The sequence below is a fragment of the Scardinius erythrophthalmus genome, assembly GCF_964197995.2.
Source record: "Scardinius erythrophthalmus genome assembly, chromosome: 18".
Classification (NCBI taxonomy): Eukaryota; Metazoa; Chordata; class Actinopteri; order Cypriniformes; family Leuciscidae; genus Scardinius; species Scardinius erythrophthalmus.
In genome coordinates this window covers 4,100,698-4,122,622 of record NC_138238.1, presented here as the reverse complement: position 1 = coordinate 4,122,622, position 21,925 = coordinate 4,100,698, and the positions used below count along the sequence as shown (strand labels likewise).

Below are 21,925 nucleotides of genomic sequence, written 5' to 3'. Positions count from 1 at the left end.
CGTTGATACACAGTATAATATAGCAGCAGGGGTTTTCAATCTTATAGATGCCACAGACCCCTAAATATGATCAAAGGACCCCCATCATACAATTTAAAAGGCATCTATATATTGGTATATATAAAGACAAATTTAAACTGTGAGGAAAAAAAATAATATTGTAAATATTATTAGATTTATTTTTCTATTACATTACTATGTTTTGTCCCTAATCCCTATAGTACTGTTCGATTTATTTGTTCCAATGTTCTATTATTTATTTGATTGATTTATTCTTATTTAAATTTTACTTTATCATTTATTTTTACGTTTTACACTGTTTTCTTCTAAAATTGTCTACCATTTCTTTCCAGACACTTAAAAAAAATGCTATTTTTTTTTTTGTACACCCACTTTTGTTTCATCCTAATCTAAAACCATTTCTGAGGTATAAATGTATCTGTATCTGGTGGTTCCTTTTGTCTGTAGATTTAACACTAAACAATTAATATGGGAGCACCTTCAAACAGAACCTGAATCTTTTTGCCATATTAATTTTATGACCATTCTGATTTACTAAATCACAGTAGTCTATTGTAGGAATTGTGGGGTTTTTACCATAGTTTTGACTATTAAAAAGGTTGAAAACATGCATGTAATATATTTGTATGAGGATAAATCAAATACAGAAACTTTTTGCAATTTAAATAAGATATACTATGTGGCCAGAGTTTGTGGACTCTCTTTTATAACATCTATATTACATGCTTGACAATTCTTGCATTATTGTGCTGCTAAATATTGAATATTGAAGCTATAAGTTCAGTGTATATTTTTATCAAGTATTTGAGTGTCACATAAGGCGTTGTAGTATATGGCCTTGTAATAATCCATGTGTCCTGCTTTTAAAGGTTGAGCTGACACTGTAAGTGTGTGTTTCTGAAGTGAAAGAGCAGCGTGAAGCGGTCAGTCAGGTCGGCGTAATGACGCTTGTGTCAAACGAACCCTCGCCAGCTCTGTTTCTGAATGCAAATGAACATTCGCTCTGACAGATTCATGCTGGGAGCGACAAATCTCCACAACAGTGTCTAATTACTGAATCCACCGTAGAGGGAATGGCAAACGTGGACGCCCGTGTTGTGCATCATGCAGAAAGCCAGACAGGCTGCAGGGGAGTGTGTTTCTGAAGGGTAGATGAGCGGGAATGACGTAAACTGAGGTCACCGTGTGAGCTGGAACTCACCTCTGATTTTATTCAGGTTGACATTGATGTTCTGGTGAGAGTGATTGAGAACCCTTCTCTGGTAACGCGGAGTGTGTGTGTGAATATGAACCAGAGCGTGAAGAGGAAAAAAAGAAGCCGCGCCGGAGTTAAATTTGCAGGGGGTGAATTATACAGTGTTAGTGACCTTGAAGTTATAGACTTCTCAGAGACTACATTCACTGTGCTGCTAAATGTGGCGAAGATCTTGCTTTCCTTATCAGACCATCCACTAAAATAGCTTTTTCAGTTCTGATCTTTGCCACTTTGACTTACTGTAATATTTTGTTTCCTATTTGAATATATTTGAATTTATTCCTGTGATCAAAGCTGGATTTTCAGCATCATTACGCCAGTCTTCAGTGTCACATGATCCTTCAGAAATCATTCTAATATGCTGATTTGCTGCTTAAGAAACATTTCTGATTGTTAGCAATGTTGAAAATAGTTTTGCTGCTTCATATTTTTGTGATCCATTATTTTTTTACTTCTAAAGTTTAAAAGAACAGCATTTACTTGAAATAGAATTTTTTTTTGTAACATTCAAAAAACGTCTTTAATGTCACTTTTGATCAAATTAATGCGTCGCGACATTTGTTGGGACCTTGTCGGGACATTTCTTTTGGTCCCATTAAGGAAAAACGGCTTATAAATCATATTAAGTATTGTTTTTAGAAAATCTAAAAACGCAGAAAGTTTTCTGTGATGGGTAGGGTTAGGGTTAGTAGATAGAATATACAGTTTGTACAGTATAAAAATCATTATGTATGGAAAGTCCCCATAAAACACAATGTGTGTGTGTGTGTGTGTGTTTCTGTCTGTCTAGAATTGCAATAGAGCCTGTTTTCCACACAACTTCAACTTCAGTGTTATCGTGACTTTTGGCAGAGTCAGTGTTGTGTGGAAATGAAATCCAGCATGTGTAAAACTGTATAAGGAAGAGAAAGCGAGAGATCTCGTGTGAGCCTCCTGCTCCAGTGAAGCTGATGAATTCCAGTTGTTGAAACTGGATGAAGCTGAGCAGAGTTGAAAAAACATTTGTCAAATGAAATTATCACAATTGAATGTTCATATTTGTTTTTCATTCTCTCTGATTTCAGCACAAGAAGTTGTGGGAGGTGGACAAGCACATTCATTTAAGGGTTCACAGCATTTATTTATTTCATAAGCAGCAATGAAGCACGTACGATGATCGTTTAATGTTCATAAGTGCATTGTCTTTTATTCTATATGACAGTTGACGCACACTGAAGCATGTCAATGTGGGAAACACTAGCGCAACATGAGTCCTGTGTTGAGTTAGAGAGACTCAATAGAATATAATATTTAAAGGTCATACTAATGTATAGTTGACAGACGACTTGATAAGGTGAATTAAATAGTCACAAATGTCTGAATGAGCCCCTCATTCTTAGTTCATCTAGATAAGAGCATGAATTCAATTTATTCTTCATTTTATTCAAAGCCCCTAATTAAGTTGTGTGAGCACATTTAATTTCCGTGAATAACCTGAACTGGAAATGAAGTTAAAATTGGATCTTATCCTCTTTAAAGAACAGAACAAAGTACATTGTTCATCTGCTTAGTCAAATGCGGAAGTATAATTTGTGTGCCCAGTGGGACGGCATCACTCCTGTAGTTTCTGAGGTTGTAGGGAGTATTGAACTGTAGGGTGTTTATGGCGTTACGGTGTTGCACTCACTATGATGTTGGTTATTAGGGCTAAAATGTCACACATTAATATACCGAACAATCTAATGCAATAATGCAATAGGGCTGATTCTTAACTTTGCAAAATGCTTAGGCACGTTAGTATTTTCACCAAAAAATATACATTTTAAGCCAGTTATTTATATATTTTGCTGTAGTGTGTTAGTAGGAAATATCAGTTTACATTTCCAAACATTCATTTTGCTATTAATTGTAATAATCCAGTGAGATTACACAAGGAGTCTGACAACAGCCGGTATGATCTGATCTCACTATTGTTGAGTCCGTCTGTGATTACGTGAAGAAACAAAGCAACGTCTCCAAGACGCTTGAAGAAACATTCCTGTGTTAAAGTGTGTTGGTGTTTTAGTTTGTTGGGTTGTATCTTTCTGCATACTCATGTTGCATTCAATCTTATTTAGACATGTAATCTTTAATGTATTTAAACAAAAGAAAAGCCTGCTATTCTCAGGACGAGAGCAAGTGATTTTTGGACTGTTCCCATGGTAACAAGGGGGCGTGTGAGATAGAGACAGAGGGGTGGAAAAGGAGACAACCTCTGTAAAAAGCATCTCATGAGCGCTGTAGACGTGTTATTATCAGAGACATGACCTCTCTATGTGCTAGACAGGAGAACAAGGGCTGCACAACACCTTCTCACATTATCATGAAGCGATAAAGCTGAACGGATGATGAATATGGACTCCTGGAAAGTGTTTCAGAAGAAACACAGGAACATTAGAAGGGAAGATAAGATCTGGCTCTGTTGGAAATACTCTCTCACACACACACACACACACACACACACACACACACACACACACACACACACACACACACACATACACACACATGCAACTTAATCAAAAAGACTAAGCAAACTGAATCCCAAATGCGTGTGAAAGAGCGGCAACCCAACACCATACCAAAATTATCAAAATATAGCAACTTTGGATATTTTTATTCAGTTTATATATACTGGATATACACATATGTGTGTGTGTGTGTGTGTGTGTGTGTGTGTGTGTGTGTGTGTGTGTGTGTGTGTGTGTGTGTGTGTGTGTGTGTGTGTGTGTGTGTACATACAGTATGTGTGTATACTGTATATGGATGGATGGACGGATGGAATAAATTATGGGTAACATTTCACCAAAATAGTTAACATTAGTGAACAACTTTAGTTAACATGAACTAAGAGTGAACTGCATTTCTACAGCATTTATTTAATCTCAGTTAATGGTAATTTCAACATTTACTAATACATTATTAAAATCAAATGTTGTATTGGTTAACATTAGTTAATGCATTGGTAACTAACATGAACAAACAATGAAAAGCTGGATTTTGATTAACTAACATTCACAAAGATTAATAAATACTATAACAAATGTATTGCTCATTGTTTGTTCATGTTAGTTAATACATTCTTGACTAATGTTAACTAATGAACCTTATTGTAAAGTGAGTTACACTTTATTTTAAGATGTCCTTGTTACAGTATACAATTAAGTACTAATAATGTACTTACTATATAATTATAGGGTTAGCTGCATGTATCAATGCATAATTGACTGTTATTACCTATAGTAACTACAGGTAAAATCTGTAACAGGGACATTGTAAAATTAAATGTTACCTTAATGTGTTACCAAAAATATACTTTCTTATATATTCAAAAATATTATTTTTTCATACTTCATTACAGCTAAAAGTGATGTGATTGTGGTAATCCAGTCCTTTGAACCACTGTTTAGAAATGCAGTACATGAATACAGCTCTTCATTAGTGCAGATGAAGTTGCCTGAAAAAAAACAAGACTTTCAAGTGCTGAGTCTTATAACAGTGTTTTTCAGATGCCCTTATCCAGCGCTCCAATTATCTGACAGCTTACAGCGGTCATTAATGAAGGAAACCGGATGCTTGACATTCTAAATTAATTAGACGGGTCCGAAAAACACAGAAAACATCTCATAAACCCCCAGGATGCAGATCGAGAAGGTGTGTTTGTCGCAGCCTTCATTCTCTTTAAGTCTTACTTAATGGATGTGTTACACACACACACACACACACACACACACACACACACACACACCACACTCATCTGTCATTCTCTTTTATCACTCGTGCCTCATTGTGCTGCTCTCTCGTCTCACCAGCTCTGCGCTTGTTTCTTCCACAGATGCATCTCCGCCTCTTCCTTCAAGTGCCTAATGGTTCTTTCATCATTGCACGATTCGATCAGAATGTCATATTGTGATTAGTATTGCATGATGAACATTCAGCATTTGACATAGATGCTGCTCTGATATCAAGCCTATATGTGACTCTGGACCACAAAACCAGTTACATGGCTAAATTTTTTGAAATTGAGATGTATACATCATATGAAAGCTGAATGTAAATAAGCTTTCCATTGATGTATGGTTTGTTAGGATAAGGCAATATTTGGTCGAGATACAACATCTACATTTGAAGATCTGGAATCTGAGGGTGCAAAAAAATCAAAACATTGAGAAAATCTCCTTTAAAGTTGACCGTTTATGTTGGCGATTGTGCTGCATTCACTCACAGAAATAAATGTTTTATATCTTTACGGTAGGAAATGTCCAAAATATCTTCATGGAACATGATCTTTACTTAATATCCTAATGATTTTTGGCATAAAAGAAAAATCGATAATTTTGACCCATACAATGTATTGTTGGCGATTGCCACAAATATACCCGTGCGACTTTGACTGGTTTTGTGATCCAGGGTCACATATCAAGTGTCATCAGATTACATCAAAACAATTAATTCACACATTTTTCGTGTTGTCTCAAAAAGGAATTTAGTGCGGAATAGCCCAGTTCACATTGTACCTGGACTTCACCTGGAAATCAGTTCGCTTCAGTTGTGATACAATCTCAGTTCACTTTATTTGACACAGATATTTTTTGGATGCGTGTCAACATGAATCAGGGCTTGTCCGCTCCTCTCCTCTCTGTTCATCGCATTACAGGTCCGGTTATGTGCAAGCTCTTTTCCAGATGAGACCGTGTGTCTCTGAGGACGGGCTGCTGTAAGCGTCTTTCAGTCTGTGCAGCGAACGGGTTTCCCCAAACGGGTCTGTGAGATTGTGATAGATATGGCTGTGCAGAATTAAAGTAATATTCAGTATTTAATCGTCATGTGTTTTGTGAGTTATTTTCATACAAAAACACCATGCAGTGAACAAATGCTGTCTGTGTTCAAGAAAGACTAAGAAGCATCTAGTGTATCATGCATTTAAAAAAAATGCAACCTAAATAAATTTGATCCAGGGTCAGAAAGTAAACAGGTATTGGGGGAAAATGCCCCAGATATTATTGTAATAATATTGTCACGTATAACTAAAGAAAAACTAAAGGAGAGGACTCAAGTGCAGAAAGAATATTTATTAAATAAAAGAAACATGAAATGAAACAAAAACCCTCAAGGGGGAAAACATGAAATAACCAAAAATACAACTACAAAGCAACATACCGGGGTTTCACGGGAAAGCGGGAGACGTAAACAAGACAACGATCCGACACAGACTGCAAACACAAAGGAACTTATAAAAGGGACAAATCAGGCAGGTAATAAGGAACAACAGGTGGGGCAAATGAAACCAATAATGAGATAACAAGGAGGGTGGGGTCAAACAGTGACAGGAACACAAACACCACATGTGCTACACAAGACAGGACAGGCATGTGACATTACCCCCTCCTTAAGGAGCGGCTACCAGACGCTCCACAAGGGACGGGAGGGACAGACCAGGGCGGGACGGGAGGGACAGACCAGGGCGGGACGGGAGGGACAGACCAGGGCGGGACGGGAGGGACAGACCAGGGCGGGACGGGAGGGACAGACCAGGGCGGGACGGGAGGGACACCCAGGGAGGGACAGACCAGGGCGGGACAGGGGGAACAGGAAAGACAGACCAGGGTGGGACAGGGGAAACAGGAAAGACAGACCAGGGGGGGACAGGGGGAACAGGAAAGACAGACCAGGGTGGGACAGGGGGAACAAAAGAGACAGACCAGGGTGGGGCAGGGAAAATGAACAGTTCTGGAGGCCAGGGTGGAGCCGAGAGTCCATCGGACGGCCAGGGCGGAACAGAGAGAGTCCATCGGGCGGCCAGGGCGGAGAAGACCCCTCGGGCGGCCAGGGCGGAGAAGACCCCTCGGGCGGCCAGGGCGGAGAAGACCCCTCGGGCGGCCAGGGCGGAGAAGACCCCTCGGGCGGCCAGGGCGGAGAAGACCCCTCGGGCGGCCAGGGCGGAGAAGACCCCTCGGGCGGCCAGGGCGGAGAAGACCCCTCGGGCGGCCAGGGCGGAGAAGACCCCTCGGGCGGCCAGGGCGGAGAAGACCCCTCGGGCGGCCAGGGCGGAGAAGACCCCTCGGGCGGCCAGGGCGGAGAATACCCCTCGGGCGGCCAGGGCGGAGACGACCCCTCGGGCGGCCAGGGCGGAGACGACCCCTCGGGCGGCCACGGCGGAGACGACCCCTCGGGCGGCCACGGCGGAGACGACCCCTCGGGCGGCCAGGGCTCAGGCACAGGAACTGGCACCACCGGCTCGGGCACTGGAACTGGCACCACCGGCTCGGGCACTGGAACTGGCACCACCGTCTCGGGCACTGGAACTGGCACCACCGGCTCGGGCACTGGAACTGGCACCACCGGCTCGGGCACTGGAACTGGCACCACCGGCTCGGGCACTGGAACTGGCACCACCGGCTCGGGCACTGGAACTGGCACCAACGGCTCGGGCACTGGAACTGGCACCAACGGCTCGGGCACTGGAACTGGCACCAACGGCTCGGGCACTGGAACTGGCACCACCGGCTCGGGCACTGGAACTGGCACCAACGGCTCGGGCACTGGAACTGGCACCAACGGCTCGGGCACTGGAACTGGCACCAACGGCTCGGGCACTGGAACTGGCACTGGAACTGGCACTGGAACTGGCACCACCGGCTCGGGCACTGGAACTGGCACCACCGGCTCGGGCACTGGAACTGGCACCAACGGCTCGGGCACTGGAACTGGCACCAACGGCTCGGGCACTGGAACTGGCACCAACGGCTCGGGCACTGGAACTGGCACCAACGGCTCGGGCACTGGAACTGGCACCAACGGCTCGGGCACTGGAACTGGCACCAACGGCTCGGGCACTGGAACTGGCACCAACGGCTCGGGCACTGGAACTGGCACTGGAACTGGCACCACCGGCTCGGGCACTGGAACTGGCACCACCGGCTCGGGCACTGGAACTGGCCCCACCGGCCCAGGAACAGACATAGACACAGGAACAGGCTCAGGAACAGGCTCAGGAACAGGCTCAGGAACAGGCTCAGGAACAGGCTCAGGAACAGGCTCAGGAACAGGCTCAGGAACAGGCTCAGGAACAGGCTCAGGAACAGGCTCAGGAACAGGCTCAGGAACAGGCTCAGGAACAGGCTCAGGAACAGGCTCAGGAACAGGCTCAGGAACAGGCTCAGGAACAGGCTCAGGAACAGGCTCAGGAACAGGCTCAGGAACAGACACTGGCTCCGGCTCAGGAACAGACACTGGCTCCGGCTCAGGAACAGACACTGGCTCCGGCTCAGGAACAGACACTGGCTCCGGCTCAGGAACAGACACTGGCTCCGGCTCAGGAACAGACACTGGCTCCGGCTCAGGAACAGACACTGGCTCCGGCTCAGGAACAGACACTGGCTCCGGCTCAGGAACAGACACCACCGGCTCAAGTGTGTGCGTAGCCCACACACACCACATGGCTGTGGCCATAATGGCCAGTGTCGCGGTCACTGAGGGCTCAGGAACAGACACCACCGGCTCAGACACAGGCTCAACGGCGGCCATCTTGTCAGGGGACTCAGGCTCGACAGGCGTGACGTGAACAGGCTCGGCGGCGGCAATCTTGTCCGAAGACACAGGCTCGACGGCGGCCATCTTGTCAGGGGACACAGGCTCGGCAGGCGTGACGTGAACAGGCTCGGCGGCGGCAAACTTGTCCGAAGACATAGGCTCGACGGCGGCCATCTTGTCAGGGGACACAGGCTCGGCAGGCGTGACGTGAACAGGCTCGGCGGCAGCGACGACCATCTTGTCCGAAGACATAGGCTCAGGAACAGTCTCTGGCTGGGCAGACGTGACGTGAACAGTCTCTGGCTGGGCAGACGTGACGGATCGCTGAGGTGGTGCAGGCAGTGCGAGCAGGATCACCGGAACAGGGACCACCGGAACAGGGACCACCGGAACAGGGACCACCGGAACAGTCACGGAGGGAGTCTTCCTCTTCCTCCTCCGTTTCGAGGACCACTGGAACTGGGGCCACTGGAACTGGGACCACTGGACTCGGGACCACCGGAACTGGGACCACTGGACTCGGGACCACCGGCACTGAGGCCACCGGAACTGGGACCCTCTTCCTGGCCTCTCGCTCCTGCAAGCGAGCGAGACCCTCCACCATAGCCTCAAACGTACAGCCATCATACGCCCTCCTGAGAACCCAGTCCATGGGCTCATTGAGTGCGTAAAAGAAGAGGTCCTTTAGAGGCCCGTCATTAAGTTTTAAACCCTCCGCCGCTCCAAGGAATTCACCCGCGAACTTCCTCAGGTCAGCCCCTTGTTGGCGGAGGGCACTTAGTGTCTGAAAACGAATAATGCGATCGTAGTGGGGGCACGAGACAGGAGGGCCTGGTGGGTGTCGTGAATCTTTCTGCTGAGTCCTTAACATGGTCGGATCGTTCTGTCACGTATAACTAAAGAAAAACTAAAGGAGAGGACTCAAGTGCAGAAAGAATATTTATTAAATAAAAGAAACATGAAATGAAACAAAAACCCTCAAGGGGGAAAACATGAAATAACCAAAAATACAACTACAAAGCAACATACCGGGGTTTCACGGGAAAGCGGGAGACGTAAACAAGACAACGATCCGACACAGACTGCAAACACAAAGGAACTTATAAAAGGGACAAATCAGGCAGGTAATAAGGAACAACAGGTGGGGCAAATGAAACCAATAATGAGATAACAAGGAGGGTGGGGTCAAACAGTGACAGGAACACAAACACCACATGTGCTACACAAGACAGGACAGGCATGTGACAAATATTTAATTCTATGCCTAGACTTAATGTGCATTATTTACAGCAACTTTTCTATTTGATTTGTTTTAAAAAATAACAGCCGTAGTGGTTGCAAACTGGATTAATTGTTGTGGTGTGTGTCTTTAAGTTATATATTTCTTCTTTTATTTAGTACTAAATGTGTTACAGATGTGCAAAATTGTTCTTTTGATAACAGATTTAATTTTAAAAGCATTAAATTACACGCTCAGAATGGCATTCTGGCATTACTCATGTCAGATGGCCGTAATAGCGTTTTCATTAACATTTCTCCATATTTTATGTTCTTTAAAGTGACTTCATGCTTTTACTGAGTTCTTTGTCCTTATATGGTGGACGTATGAACCAGAGGAAGCAAAAGATGGATTTTGTGATTTGAAATGGAGCCATTTGCATTGTTCCGTGTAATGAGTCGACAGAGAAACATTAGCTCCGTTTCAAAAACTGGTGAACTGCTAATATGCTTGAAGTGAGTGAAAATGCCCATAAATAGTTCTTACTGGCCATGAAATAGTATTTTGCATTATTGTTATTAAAAATACATGTGACTTATGTTAAACCCTGTTTGTTCTTCTTGATTATCAAACTATGATGTTCAATATCTAATGCCATATTCAAGACTTTCAGGGAATATGGACTTACATTTGTGTCTGTTCCTCAAAGATATCATGTGACTTCAGAAGAGTGGAATACAGTGCATATATAGACCAATGGAGTCATATGGACCTCATTAATGATGCTTTTTGGTCTTTTTGGAGTTTGATGATCCCAGTACGCATTTCTATTATATAGAAATGAGCAACTTAGATAATCTTCAGAAATGAATCTTTCGTGTTCCACAGAAGAAAGAAAATCATCCAGGTTTGGAACAACATTAAGGCAAGAAAATAACAAAAAAAAATATATTTCATTTGGGAGCAAATTACTCTTGTAAATGTACAGCACAGGCTTGCATGTGTGAAATCCAGATTGTTTCATTTAGTTGTCTAATAAACCTGGCATTGCATATTACAAATATTGCTTTTGTTCCCTGGAGAAATGTTTTGTTCCGTCTGCTATATGCATAAATGTTCCTTCTTTCAAGTAAATCGGTTTGTTTTTGTGTGTCTGCTTTTATTAGCTTGTGTCTTTATAGACTGTCTGTTTATTTGATTGTGCGCTGTTGTCTTTTTCCTCACTTGCTCGTTTGCGCTCTGACATAGAGCTTGACCTCAGTCGGAGCATCCTGTCGCTCAGCAGAGTTTCTTGACCTTTGACCTCTGCGCAGCGGTCCATGCGCTCCATCAGTCTGACAGCCTGTGCTGAGCAAGCGTTTGAAAGAGTTTTATCTTGTGCAGATTACTAAAAAACACCAAGCAAACAAAATCTCTTGCTTCCGCTCGATTTGACCAGCAGAACATGTTTTCCCAGGAGCCCTGAAGATCCGGTGAGGAAACTGAACCCTGCCTCAGTGACTTTCCTTTTGTTCTTCAGGGGGTTTGGTGCTCTCGAGGAGCGCTTGCACCGCTCGCGCTCTTCAAAGCACAATAAAAGAGAAGCGGGGACTTGAGGGAGCTCTTTTCCTCGTGCTCATGCAGAAAGCAGATGTTCTGCTGAATCGCACGGTCGTGTGGTGCTGAGCACGAGTCTGGGGTTTGGCTTCAGACAGCCGAGTGTGAGAGTTCCCAACAGGGACGCCGATGAAAGCTGAACACACTGAGAGGAAGTGTTGGACGAGTGTAGCTGGGAAACACAGGGGGTGTTTGTGAGAGATCACTGAGACTGGAGGAAATTAAAACATGTGCAGAGATGATGTACTGTTAGTATTTAATGAGGATTTTGCATTGGAGTTTTTTTTTTTATATATATATGCGTATCTATAGCACGAGTTCATGCTTTCATTTTGCATGCTCTTTATACGCAGAAATGACCTTTTACAGTACGTTAATCCGATATGCATTTCTTTAGCGTACATGATATGCACGTTTTGCATTAATATGATATGCACGTTTTGCGTGCATATGATGATATGATTTTTATACACATAATAAATATATCATGTTTACAATAATACAATATTTAGTATTATTATATAATAACGTAAGTTATGCAATTATTTGTATTACATTAGTATAATATGTATATATTAGGGATATATATCGCGATTAATCGCATCTGACATGCAAGTTTGTGTTTATATAATATATGTGTGTGATTTGTCGATCATATATATATATATATATATATATATATATATATATGATTTGTCGATCATGAGATTTGAAGTTGAAACACTTTTGCATACTGAGAAACAAAGCCCCATTAGCTTGGGCTATAGAAAATAAATTAATAAAATGTATTAGTTCTGGTACACGTGGATGTGGCCGGATCTGCTGTGTGGGAAGTTATGGCGTGTTTTATGAATTAAATTTGTTTAGAAACCGTTCTTTAATGCATGCATTTGCTGCATCAGATTTATAATGAGGCTGAAGGTTTGAAGCCATTAGTTCCAGTGCAGAGTTTTCATGAATATAGATGTCGTGGTTCTTCCGATTCACACACATTTGCATTCGTATAAGATTGTTCATTTAGACATGAACACAGACTCCTTGAGCTCAAATGAAATGTTTTTTGAGCGCTGGAGTGAAGGACACTTGAGTGGTTCAAGACACGATGCATTGTTCATTTGGCTTCAGGTGAATTATGAGGACAAAACACTATTTTTCCTCCTGAACCGAAGGACTCGTCTAGACAGCACTCTTTAGGGGTTTCCAGGACTCAAGGTTCAGCATGACACACAACCGAACAGACGACTTAAGATTCAGCACACCATTCCACATCTGATTTGGATGATATCACAATGCTGAGAGCATGGCTGATCATTTCCCCATCTCCAGAATGCAGCGTCATTGCAAATGCATTGCTAAATCAACCAAAAGTGAAGATTCTGTCAGTATTTACTCACCTTCATGTCTTTCCTTTTACTACTTTCGTGAAAAATGCACGGTGTTTTTGTAAATTTTCCATGTATGGAAAAGATTCCACTGAAGAACGATATTCTGAACGACATAAGGGTGAGTAAATGATGACAGAATCTTCACTTTTTCATAAATTATTCCTTCTAAAGAGGTTTCTCACGCTGTTTGTGGGGATTTTCGTTTAATTCAGCATTTATTAGACGCCAGATGAGCAGTTGAGACAGAACTGGCATGTCTTATACTGTATGCTGTTCAAATGAATCCGTAAATAAAGTATTCCCAGATGGTTGTGACTGGCTCACGGAGCAGGATTATTTTCACATATCATATTCTTGCTACTTTTAGCAGATGTGAGGCTGCTTGAAAGGCAGACCGTCCGAATGTTTGGTCAAACCGGATGTAATGAACACGCTGAGGCCCAAAGGGAGAACAACAATTGGACCCAAAATACTAGAAGGAGATGAAAGATCTTCCAGGAATTGCTGTGATTGATTGGGATTGAGAAAGGTTTAGGCCTTGGCTTGACGTGCAGGCTAATTCGGTACCTTTGGCTGTGACTTCATAGACTCTCACACTACCTAAAATGTAATTTGGACTTATAAAAAAGGCTTTTTGACTTCAAATTTTTTTGTGATGCTCATTGCGCAAGTGTCAGAGGAGCAAAACCACTGCGAAAGGAGTTTTAAGTGTTAGCATCTGTGGGATGCCTTCCAGGAGCTCTGAAATGATCCCGATACGTTTGCATGCTTACGAGAAACGTTTGATTTGTTACTTTTGTTAAAGGGATAGTTCACCCAAAAATGAAAATTCTGCCATTAATTACCTAAAGCCTAAATTCAATCTGTTCATCATATAAAGCGATTGAGTCTCTCCAGACAATATGGACTAAACCGCTCTCTCCATATGGATTAGTTTTACGATCTCTTTATGAACTTTTTGAAGCGTCAAAGTGTCAGTTGAGTAGCTGTCAACGGCGGGACAGAAAGCCCTCAGATTTCATTAAAAATAACTTCATTTGTGTTCTGAAGTTAAACGAAAGTCTTACGGGTTGGAACGACATGAGGATGAGTAATTACTGACACAATTTTCATTTTTGGGTGAACTAACCCTTTAACATGTTACTCAGAGAGTGCGCTGAGATCATTAACCAGAGATGTTTGTCACGAATGAAAGACGATAACCTCGCAATAACCTCGCGATTTATGATTTTTATTTCCTGCTTCTAAAGGTTCTCCACTGGTCTCGGAGAGGTTGTGTGGCAAAGATCGCAACCCAAAAATCAGATGAAAAGAGATGTGATTTAAGGAAACGTGCACGCCCAGACTCGTCATGTTTGCGTGCGCGATGACAGATGTGTTAATGAGGCCAGATGTGCCCAAAGATCCCGCATTGATGGATACTCTTCAGAGGAGAGGTTGCGTTTTGTACTTTCTTATTCTTGTGGGTTTGACGTTTAATGAAGAGCTGTTTTCAAGCTGAAGTTTATTTGTTCTGTTTGGCAGTACAACGACTGCCAATGGAGAAATACATCATTGATAAACATCATATTTGAAATCACATCATACGCATTGAAACAAAAATCACAAATAAGGTCTCAACTGTTTCTCCTAGACAGATTAAATGAAGAACAAATGAGGACTTCTGCTTCTCCTCTAGTAATCTTACACATCTCAACATTGTCTCAAACTATGATTTGTTTGTATCAAATGATTTTCTAGCTCTTTGCTGTAACTGTATATCAATAACTAAGTCATGTATGTCTGGTTTTGTTACTCTGAAGGAATTGGAAAAATCTGAGATCAAGTTGAAGGAGATAAATCTACTTGATCTGACCCTTAAAATGACTTGTGTGGGTGTTAATTTAGTGCAATTAAACAATATTTTTGGCTCGCATAAAACTATTTACTTTAGAACAGATGTTTTCACATGAGCAATTTTTTTTTTTTTTTTTACAGTGTTGAGACTCATACTTGAGACCTCTATTAAGTCTCCTAAACTGTAAAAAAGCAATGTCTAAGCAACACATTTCCTATGGGTACATTTAAAATGTGTTTATCGATGATGCATTCATAAATCAACAGATGTTTTAAATATGAAGACAATCATTTTAAAATTACATCTGAAATGCAACCCACAAATTCCCACAACAATAAGACAATATAAAGAAAGGGAAATATACAGATAATAAGTCTGATATATTTTGTACTTTCTGCTTGTTTTAAAGTCAGTGTGTTTTGTTTCGACCCGTTCTTTTAGGCTACTTCTTCTTGATGAAGTGTGAAGGTGATCGGTTGTTGTCTTTATTTTTCAGTAATTCTTCCTAAATAGTTCTTCAACTCTCAGAGACTTTTGCTGCTTTTCCAGCACTAGTAACGTGTGCAGGTTTTTTTAATGCTTTTTTTGTTTGTTTTATTCGCACTTGTGCATTGAAATCAATCATGTGACACCTTGACCCATGACCTCTAGGCACCCTTAGGTGGGTTTCTTCTGGTCCTCAGGTGTTTTCTGTGACCCAGTGTACTACATCTGCCTTAATTTTTCAGTAATTCTTCCTAAATAGTTCTTCAACTCTCAGAGACTTTTGCTCCTTTTCCAGCACTTTTCACCCTTTTTAATGCTTTTTTGAGTTGTTTTATTCGCACTTGAAATCAATCATGTGACACCTTGACCCATGACCTGTAGACACCCTTAGGTGGGTTTCTTTTCTTCACAGTTGATAAGGATTCTGGTCTTCAGGTGTTTTCCGTGACCCAGTATACTACATCTGCCTTCATTCCAGCTCATGATGGAATAGTTCAGCCCTGCGATGAGGCAAGCGGTCCTTCGTCCGGTCCAAGGGTGTAACGCTCCTCATTAGCTAAAGCTTTAGAACTGGCAGCAGTCTCTGTCTTGCCATGGGATGTCATTACATCAACCTCTGAATATGTCCATGGATTATTGCATTCCAAGTCAACAGTTCTCCCATCACACAAGTGTTATTTGGTTTATTCCTGTGAGTCATTTAGAAATCAGATACCTTCATTGAAACTTGTTATGGAACCGAGCTTGAGGACTGACTCTGCTGATGGCAAAATTTACTTTATAATTTAGAAAGTAGCAAAAAATGGTTTGCTTTTCTGAAAGTATGCTTTGGTTTTTCCAAACCTGTAACTATTTTCTGAATGATTGTCTGTGGTGATTGACGTTACGCCACACATGCTGTCAATAGAGGTCTGCACTTTGTAATGAAACCCAGAACATTACTTTAAAGGCTTATAAATTCCTAAAATAGAGTTTCTGTAATTGGCAACGTAACCGTCTGTCAGGGTCCAGAGAGAAGCATATTCACCTTAAAAAATATTGTTTTTGTTACATTTTAGTGTTGGTCTCTCTTCTAGATCGTCTGGATGTGATGTTTTGCATTAGTTCCAAAGCAGATGTTTGATGCTGGAAACGTGTCTTTTGGATAAAATGACCTCAGCAGATTTACATTGTGCAAGTCGAGGTAATTGATTCATGTTAAAGGGATAGTTCACCCAAAAAATGTAAATTCTGGCATGAATTACTCACCCTCATGTCGTTCCAAACCCATACGACTTCAGAACACAAATGAAGATCTTTTTGATGAAATCTGAGAGCGTTCTGTCTCTCCATTGAAACTTTGACGCTTCAAAAAGTTCATAAAGAGATCGTAAAACTAATCCTTATGAATTGAGCAGTTTAGTCCTAATTTGCTGGAGAGACTCAATCGCTTTATATGATGAACAGAGTGAATTTAAGCTTTTATTCACATATAAACATTGATCAACTCTCACAGATCAGTTGTGGTAAACGGAAGCTCAGGCATGTTTGTGATCTGGGTAATCGCTAGGGTGTTGCCATGTGGTTTCTATAACCTGACATTTTGGCCAGTCCTCACTTTCTGAGACCCCTTTAAAGGCCTGTTTGAGGGTCAAGACTTGGTTTTAGGGATGAGGTTATAATTAGGTTAAGGGTCGGTTTAGGGTCAGGGTTTGGGTTAGGTACTTAGTTGTGATGGGTAAGGTTAGGGTAAGCGGCTAGAGATTGCATTGTGTAAACGAATGTCCTCATAAAGATAGATGTACAAGAATATGTGTGTTTTCTTATTGGCCCAAGTCAAAAAGCCCCAAGTCTTTGGGATTTTATCGTCTATATTAAAAGTCTGTGGGGATTATAATTTTTTTAATCTTTCTCCTGGCAGAATTGTAAGTCTGATTACTTATAAAAGTAACAGCACACCTCTCCCCAACAAGCCGCATGATTTGAGGTATTATTCATTTAGCAATGCTAAACAGAGGTATTTAATAGAGACTCTGCATTACTGATCCATCTTCCAATTATCAGATAAGAGGACACTCCAGATGTGTAAGATGATAAAGAGGAACTCATTTCTGTGCAAGAGGAAACGCTTTGGAACGAGTCATGACCTGATTTCTCCTAAGTAGCATGAAAAAAAAAGTGCGTTTTGTCCTTGACAGGATGGGCACGAGTTCACTGTAGCTGAATTCACGTTTAGTCAGCCAAGGACTGGAAAGTAATTTGAGCAGAAACTCTGTCCCCATCCAACCCCCCCTTGTCGTTCGTTCCCCTCTCTTTTGTCTATCTTTCTTTCTCTAGCGAATGGCGGGCTTCCAGTCTGGATGTGTGTGTGTCTCTGTTACTCCACATCAGGATGCACATGCAAATAAACTTAAGCTGATGTGCTCCAGTTTGTTCTTCATTTAAAGCTGCCAGGGGCAGTGTTAAAGTAATAGCTGATTCTGTCATGATTCACCCTCATCTTGTTCCAACCTGACATTCATGCTGTTTTCTTTTCTGTAAGAGTCTTTACACATAGCATATATTATGGAAGCTTGTTTCCAGCACGGAATAAAAAAAAATGTAAAAAGGTAATTGTGACTTTTTATCTCGCAGTTCTGACTTTTTTTTTCTTACAATTGCGAGTTTATATCTTGCTATTTTGACTTCTTTTCTCAGAATTATGAGATATTAACTTGCAATTGTGAGTTATGGAGTCCAATTCTGAGGGAAAAAAGACTGACTTATATCATGAAATTAGAAAAAAAGTCAGAATTGTGAGATAAAAAGTCGCAATTACCTTTTTTTTTTTTTTTTTTTTTTTTTGCTTTTTTTGTGGCGGAATCAAGCTACCATAATTCTAAAAAAATATTAATATTTACAAAATAAGTGCTAATTAATAAATAATGCTTTTTAAATGTTTTATTTTTTATTTTATTTTTTTGTCTGGTTGTGAATTCAGGCAAAACTTGTCAAGCTTCAAGATTATCAGTGACTAAAGATTTTATTTTCAGTCTGTTCATCACATAATGTTGTCATGTAACTTAACACACATTGGACTGCTTCTATAATGGTTTTAAGGTGGGGTTTATAAGAGCTTGACAGCTGCAATGACTATGAAGTGTTGAAGACTATGAAGAAAAAGATGAACATAATTCAGGGTTAAATGACATGAGGGTGTGTAAAAAAACGACAGCATTTTCATATTGGGGTGAACTGTCCCTTTAAGTTCTATGCTTGAAAGAGAAACCTCTATTGTTGTTTTTATTCTGTCCACTCCTGTCGTGTCCCTTTCTAGTTTTTTATCTTGTGAGAACACAAAGCATTAAGTGACCAGGGGAAACAACAGCGCCCTGCTGTGTCTTTTTCCCCTAGTGACTGATGATTTGATTAGTTTTTTTTCTGCTTGTGGCTTTGCTGCAGTCGTCTTTCCACAGCATGAAAGGTATTTCTCTTTTTTTCTACATGGTAATCTTTCGCTCTGCTTGGTCTCTGCTCGTGTGAATAATTGAAGAATAAATTAGAAAATGGCCACAGAAACATAGTACTTTTTTGGTTGTTTGTCATTTTTAACTTCTCGTTGAACCACAGAATGTTTGTTGTGCTGGAACTAGATCTTCTCAAGGATATGGTAGTAGTGATGCCATATGATGGTCTAATGAATAAGCGATGGTCTCGCTTAGTAGTGGCGGAATGATGTGACGTATTTAAGTTCACCCAAAAATGAAAATTCAGTGGATTGCAAACACTGAAAGCTCCCCAAAATGTCACAAGAGTAACATAAAAGTGGTCGTGGTCCATATGACTATATTCCAAGAGAGTTGGCGACTGTAAGACTAATTGTCTGCTAGTAGAGGGACTAAAACTAAGTTTCATTTGTAAATGCAGAATACATTTAGTATTTCTCTCGCTGATTTTGGAAGTTTCTTTTAGAAGTTTTCCTAATGATTAATGAGTTTGTATTTTTCCTCATTTGAATAAATGCATCTGCTAAATGAATAAATCTTCCATTATGAAGTGCGCACACACATCATTGTCTTCTTGAAAAACATTATTGATTGATTCGATAGAGAAGAAGTTTTTGTTTAGTAGTTTATGGAAGGTATTAGATGTTCCTTTTAATGGAAATGCACTGCAGAATCCAACAGTCATTGCAAATGTATATAATAATGTTATATCCATTGGCTATATTTTTTGTTCTTTGTGAGTGCATTCTCTATGAAATCCTTTTAAAAACCATTACAAATGGCTGGAAAAGTCAAAGAAAAGTCATGAAGTTGATTTGTCAATATTCTTTACTAAGCTAAAACTCAAATTAGCGCTTGAAAAGAAAAGGATAAATCCTATTTTGGCCTTTACGGTCTCCAGCGTCTCAAGCATATGTTGAGTTGACCCTCCTGCCTCAACCTTATGCCTCCAAACCCCACCTGAGGGAATCGTTATGGCCACGGTTCAGACCTCAGATCGGTTTGCTGCTTCTTAAAGACTTGTAAAAGCTTCTGCTGCATCTGTGATCAGAAGAGCAACATCTGTCAGAACATCTGTGATCGCATGGCAGATTTCAAGACATCTCGTCTCTTCCTGGTTTTTTAGACACCACTGCCAAATGCTGTTTTGTAGTTACATGTGTTGTTAATCCCATTTACTATGTGAAACAGTCCTGTAAGCCGTGAACAGTGCGAGGTGAGACCAATTAAACATCCTTCCATTATAATTAAGCGATAAGGGACAAGAGGTTAGAATATATGAACATAGAGTCACGGCTGAGTTCCTGCAACCCCTTTAAAATTCCTATATTCACTTGTCCTCAAGTGTTTTATTGCTTTTAAAAATGCATAACAAAAAATGCACAATATGATTCAAACATGAGGAAATTCATTAAGAAGATAAACGATTCCTTGACTTATTCCTTGAACTGAAGTTAATGATTGGTATCTGATTGCACAGTAGATAAATCAAGTGCACTCAAAAGTTTAGGTTAGTAAGATTTATTTATGTTTTTATTAATTGATTTTATGCAGCAAAGATGCATTAAATATAACAGAAGTGACAGCAAAGACATTTATAATGTTTCAAAAGAATTATGTTTCAAGTGAATGCTGTTCTTTTGAACTTTCTATTCATCAACTGAAAAAAATGTATCAGGGTTTTCACAAAGATTTTAAGCAGCACAACAGTTTTCAACTTTGATAATAATCAGAAATGTTTCAAATCATCATATTAGGATGATTTCTGAAGGATCATGTGACACTGAAGACTGGAGTAATGATGCTGAACATTCAGCTTTGATCACAGGAATAAAATACTTTTTAACATATTCAAATAGATTCAAAACATTTTATTTTAAATTGTAATAATATTTCACATTATTACTGTGTTCACTGTATTTTTCATCAAATAAATGGTAAGCAGCAGCTTCTTTCAAAAAAAAAATTAAACATCTTACCAATCCCCAAACTTTTTAAGATACTCTGTGTAAGCACAGATGTAATAATGTAATGACCAATCAGCATTCAGGACGCAATCCAGGATAGGAAATATCGGTTTTATAATAAACATTAATCAGAAAGCAATTTTCCAGCTGTCAGAACAATGCATTAGACATTTACATTCAATAATAAGATCTGTCTAATCTTTTAAAAAATCAATTAAATTCATTTTCTAGTTCTTTGAGGGTGCAGTACAGCACCTTGATGGGGTTTTCAGATACTAAAAGCTATTTTTAACTTAAAGAGTATCTGGAAAACATTCATATTTCATTGTAAATTCATTGCAAAGTTTTCATTGATTTCCTCCACACGGAGTCGGCTTTAAGATCATCTAATTCGATTTAGTTTGTCGAGAAGAGATCAACAACAAATTTCTCCTGGAAGTTAAAAACTAGTGTGTAATGAGTTTCACATTTTAACATTCAAACTGAACAGATTTTTAGTGTGGTGTCATCGATTTTAGGTTAACCCTCCCTAAACATAGACGGTCTATTCCTGGAAATGTTGACTTGGATAATGAAGTGAACCAGACTTTCTACTGTCGGAAGTCTGTGTGTTTTTCCGGGAGGTTGTTGTTCTCTGACTCAGCAGTGCTGTAATCGTCTTCATGAGTTTGTCACTTTCTCTCGGGCAGTTCTGGTTAAGAAAGCACAGCTGCATGAGGGCCGATCGAGTGCAGATGTTAGTAATGGTCTGATCAGAACATTATCTCAGCGGGCGAGAGAGGAAGAGAGAGAATTAGGGCATCCTTTCACAGGATGAGGGGATCTCTGTAGCCCGTCTTTGATCCGTGATCATTTGCTGCTCATCGGATTATACGGAAAAAAAGGAGGATTCAGATTCTTGGTTTCACACTGCAACATTTTCAACTCAACTCGTCTTACTTTCATAACGGAACACATTTCTGAGTGAAAGTGGGTGAAACTTGATGAGCAAGTGCTATGCATTGTTCACAGTAAGAACATGAAACCAAGAAAATAAATACTTAAAGGGGTGGTTGAATATGATTTCACTTTTCTAACTTTAGTTAGTGTGTAATGTTGCTGTTTGAGCATAAACAACATATGCAAAAGTTACGACGCTCAAAGT

General features: G+C 40.7%; 1 protein-coding gene across 2 annotated transcripts in view; it reads left to right on the top strand.

Moving 5' to 3' along the window:
- The window catches only part of adam12a (ADAM metallopeptidase domain 12a), a 113,535-nt gene that overhangs the window by 28,257 nt on the left and 63,353 nt on the right, over positions 1-21,925 (top strand). The gene's annotated exons all lie outside the window — the stretch shown is intronic.